Source organism: Palaemon carinicauda, chromosome 9 (genome assembly GCF_036898095.1).
Source record: "Palaemon carinicauda isolate YSFRI2023 chromosome 9, ASM3689809v2, whole genome shotgun sequence".
NCBI lineage: Eukaryota > Metazoa > Arthropoda > Malacostraca > Decapoda > Palaemonidae > Palaemon > Palaemon carinicauda.
In genome coordinates, this window is record NC_090733.1 from 28,397,902 (window position 1) to 28,403,281 (window position 5,380).

A 5,380-nucleotide genomic window follows, 5' to 3' on the forward strand; every position below is an offset into this window, starting at 1 on the left:
TAATGTTCATCATCATTAGTAGGACCCTAAACTACCATACCAATTTTTTTTTTTATTGAGACGGATTTGCACCGACTCCCAGCGGTGCCCTTTTAGCTCTCATAAGTTTCCTGCTATCTGATTGGTTAAAATTATCTCGTCCAACCAATCAGCAAGCAGGAAACTTTTCCGAGCTAAAAGGGCACCCCTGCGAGTCGGTGTAAATCTGCCTCACTAAAAAGAATTGACTATAACTGATTACGGGCGTATTAGCACCCAAAGTGGGCGGACAGACAATAAGCATGCGGTCATTTCAGTTTAAATGCTTTTAAGAACCAAAATGTCAAAGTTCGTGATACACGTAGGCCATTATCAGGACCCAAAGCATAAAGCTCTTGGAAATGAGGACAGTGTTAGACGTGCATTAATTATCTGTATTTATTATCATTAATTATGTGTGTTTGTTATAATCAGTTATATGAATTTATCATCAATTATCACTATTCGTTGTCATAAATTATATGAATTGGTTATCGTCAATTATCTGCATTTGGTATATTCAGTCTTCTGTATTTGTTATCATCAATTATCTGTATCATTAATTATGTGTATTTGTTATAATCAGTTATCTGTATTTATCATCAAATATCTGTATTTGTTATCGTAAATTGTATGTGTTTGTTATCAATTATCTGTATTTGGTATCTTTAGTCATCTGTATTTATCATCATCAATTATCTGTATTTGTTATCGCAGTAGATAACGTATCTAAAACTTGTTTAGTGAAAGGGCTTTTGATGTCTTCACGGCATTTTTTTTTCTTCGAGATATTCATATCGATATTCAGAAAACAATGGATATTTCAAGCCAGCATGCGGTGCACTGTAGGCATATCTGAAGGGCCCTTTTAGCGTCCCTTCAGTCCCTATCTGCAACCACTTTTTAACCTTCTTCTTCACCGCCATAATACAATTCTAAGGGTCTCTTCCACTTCCATTTTGGTGATGAATAGAATTCTCAGCACCAACGCCAATAAAAGCGCAATTTCCATAATTCATTATCATTAATGAGAGCTGAAATTTGAAGCCAGAATTTTTCCCGGATTCTTGCTAGTTTAGATCATGGACGGCAAAACTAAATTCAGTCATAGAAATAGTTTTTTTTTTTTTTTTTTTTTTTTTTTTTTTCGTTGGCTGCTAAGCATTGAATAGCACATAAGCCTATTTTTTTCCTTTTTTTTTCATTGCTAATCATTGAAAGTTTTTTTTTTTTTTTTTTTTTTTTATCGTTGACTACTAAGCATTGACAAGCACATAAGGCCCTTGAGTATTGGTATGGCAGGGCAGGGCCTAGCAACATGTTCCAAAAAATACTTACGAAAAACTGGATGGACAACCCTTTCTAGAGCATCTGGGAACCCTGCAACGAGGAAAAAACCCTTATGTATTCATTATACAGTAAAATTTATATTTATATGTATACAGTATATATATATATATATATATATATATATATATATATATATATATATATGTATATATATACATACATACATACACATATACATACATACATATAGTTCTTATTGTTCTCATTGTTCTTAAAATATATTATTTTAATTGTTCATAACTTCTCATATGTTTATTTATTTCCTTTCCTCACTGGGCTCTTTTTCCTGTTGGAGCCCTTGGGCTTATATCATCCTGCTTTTCCAACTAGGGGTGTAGCTTAGCTAGTTAAAATAATAATAATATACATACATACATACATACATACATACATAAATATACTGTATATATACCTAATCAGTTAATAGCTTTTAAGGTTAAATTCACGAGAATCTGCACTGTTTCCGACTCAACTCATATTCTGAATTGCTGCTTATATTCATAACGTTATTGTCGCTAACGAAGTGATTGGCTTAATATGAAATGCTAAAATTTTCGCTAACGAATCTCACCCAACCCATAGCCCAGTCATCCTCTATTATTATCGCCGGGTGTGGGGAGAGTAGCTGATATTTTCGGCGGTGGGGCAAATAACCCCTATACCAAAAGATATATTCAATTGAAGTTTTAAGAGATTATTCAGGTATATATATATATATATATATATATATATATATATGCATATATATATATGTATTATTTATTTTGTATATATGTGTATATATATACATATGTATATATACATAAATATATATGTATTATTTATATGTATATATATGTATTATATATATGTGTATATATATATGTATATATACATATATATATATATATATATATATATATATATATATATATATATATTACACACACACACACACACATATATATATATATATATATATGCTGTATATATATATATATATATATATATATATATATATATATATATATATATATATAAACTTTGTTTCTGCCAATTTTCATGTCCATACCGGGTTTGATGCGTGTTATGTGAACTACTTTCATACCAATTATCGTATTGATACTTACCATAGGAAAGTCACAGTAGTCCTATTTCGATATCCGCGGGAAGTTGATGTTCGGTGGCGCCGTAAATTACTCGTAGAATACTTCACATATCTAAATGAAATCTTCAGGGATTTATGGGATGGATATTTACTTTCTCTATACCAATTTTCATGTTGATATCTGTCATAGAGAAGCCACTGAAAAAAGTTTATTTTGGAATGGGCTGAATGGTTATTTTTAGCGGTGGAGTAAATTGTTCCTAGAATAATTCACATATCCAAATGAAAATTTCAAGGATTGATGTGAAACAGTTTCTCTGTTCCTGCGAAATTTCATGGTAATATATACAATAGAAAAGACACAGCTATCATTTAGCCTTCTTAATTATGCTATTAAATGTAGCAACATTTCAGTGAACTGCGTGATAGTGAGCGACATCATGGAGGGACAATGCCGATCTCAAAAACAATATCCGTCCTGAGTTGTAGCTAGTGCAGTATAGTATTTTGTTTCTTGGTTCAAAAGGTTCGTTTTACATACAGACACTATGGACGGGTTTTGTTGAACAATCATTTAGTTCAACAGTCCTCGACGAGGTGGGAGTGTTAGTCGACCATTTAAGGTGTGTGGAGACTGGAGAACGCGTTAGTTCACCTAGTGACTAATTGATTTGAAATTATTTGGTGTCAAACCCAGTGAGTCATTCATGCTGTGATAAAGAGTGATGTTAATTAGAAGAAAATGACAAAAGTGGGTTGCTTTAGGGAGGATGAAAGAAATGAAAGTCTGTAAGAGGCTCATGATAGATTTTCAATTCAATTGTGGGACAAAATAGCTTAGTAATTTGAAAGCAAAAAAGTTCTTCCATTTGTATTTAAGACATTTTACTGATTTTTGTGCATTAAAGAAGGTAAAATTTAACAGGTATCTTTAATCCAAACGAAGAAAGAACTGAAGTGCTACTCGCACTCATGGTCTCGAGTGTAGATCACAGGTAGCCACACTACTGTATAAAGGGTATTTGCAAACCGGTAAGAAACTACATAGCCTCTTGAAAGCCCTTCGCAATCTCCATAGACTGGCAGTATATTGAAATTGGGTTTGATTTTATAGGGGAGCAGGCCTATATGTCGTAATAACCAATAACTATCTTTTGGAAACAAATTACCAGAGCATGCATGCTGGTATGTACAGTATTACTGAATTGCTCCAACATCGTCTTTGTTGTGCTTTTGCCCAAATACAGAAGTGGTAGCTTGAAGTTCGTGCCCTCTGTTTTTTAATGTTTTAATGTTGTAAATGTTTTTAAAACATTTTATCTAGATTTTTCTTTACTTCTTATATCATTTATTTATTTCCTTTCCTTACTGGGCTATTTTTCCCTGTAGGAGTCCTTGGGCTTATGGCATATATCTTTTCAAGTAGGGTTGTAGCTTAGCTAGTAATAATAATAATAATAATAATACTAATAATAATAATAATAATAATAATAATAATAATAATAATAATATATGGGGCACTATTTTAGGATCAGATATCATTTCATGAAACTGTATGTGAAAATTTGAATGAAAGTACTGTGAAGATAAACCGAAGTTTATTGAGGTTGTGCTCTATCTACCTACAGATTGGTGATCACTAGAAAGAAGTGTAAATCGAGCGTTGCTGAAATCCAGAAGTTTTCCTGATGACGATGTTGGACGAATGAAACAAGTGGACAGCCGTCGCTTTCCCCGGCTACTGGTGAGCAATAAAAAAAGTATTGCATTTGAATATCTTCAATTGTTTTATCATTATAAACTGTTTACAGTTGTTTTCCTTGAGATGCACCTGTTATGAAAGGAGTGATTTCAGACACGGGTTCGTATCTCGAGAGTTGATCTATGATGTAATTTATTAAAAAAGGGTATGATGATATCTAACGCCATCAAGGACGTCGTGTCATATTCATGATATTAGGTAGAATATTTTATCTTAGTTCTTCAGACAAGCTCTTCCATTGTAATTTATTGGCATCTTGATTCATTTAATTAGCTTTGTTCCTAATTCATTATTGTTATTAATATCATATAACAGTTCTATTTAAGATAACTGTTGTTTTGTGTAGCCTAAGTATATTAGATCAATCATTTGGAACATTTGTTTTCTGAAAAATTAATTTACGCTTAATTGCTTTTGTTACTAAAATGTTCTTGATCATTTACTTCAGAATGACAGATTTTGAATCATAATTTTCAAACATATTTATATCCGAAAATATTTTTCAAGCTGTTACTTTCCAATAGTGATTTTAAATCGAGGATTTAAAAAACAAAAGCATATTTTGAATTTTTATTATCTCAAACGAAGCGAGTGACCCGATATGAAGCACCAAATTTAATGCCATGTTTTTACTTGTATTTAATTCAGTTTACGCATCAGAAAGAACACAGACGCCGCCGCGCCTTCCCCAAAGCCTCGCTGGCGACATCTATCCCCCACCCCTTGCATTAGAAGTTATTTGACCTCTTTTTAGCTCCCACACCCCTTCCATTAGAAGTTCTTTGACCTCTTTTTAGCTCCCCCACCCCTTGCATTAGAAGTTCTTTGACCTCTTTTTAGCTCCCCCACCCCTTGCATTAGAAGTTCTTTGACCTCTTTTTAGCTCCCCCACCCCTTGCATTAGAAGTTCTTTGACCTCTTTTTAGCTCCCACACCCCTTGCATTAGAAGTTCTTTGACCTCTTTTTAGCTCCCCCACCCCTTGCATTAGAAGTTCTTTGACCTCTTTTTAGCTCCCCCACCCCTTGCCTTAGAAGTTCAGCTCCCACACCCCTTGCATTAGAATTTCTTTGACCTCTTTTTAGCTCCCCCACCCCTTGCATTAGAAGTTCTTTGACCTCTCTTTAGCTCCCCCACCCCTTGCATTAAAAGGTCTTTGATCTC

The 5,380-nt window shown here is 33.3% G+C and overlaps 1 long non-coding RNA gene across 1 annotated transcript in view; it reads left to right on the forward strand.

Moving 5' to 3' along the window:
• The window catches only part of LOC137646768 (uncharacterized), a 39,584-nt gene extending 35,026 nt beyond the window's left edge, over positions 1-4,558 (forward strand). The window contains exon 3 of the long non-coding RNA XR_011045455.1: positions 4,084-4,558. This is a non-coding gene — a long non-coding RNA (uncharacterized lncRNA). The remainder of the gene's footprint in view (positions 1-4,083) is intronic.
• The last annotated feature ends 822 nt before the right edge of the window (positions 4,559-5,380 follow it).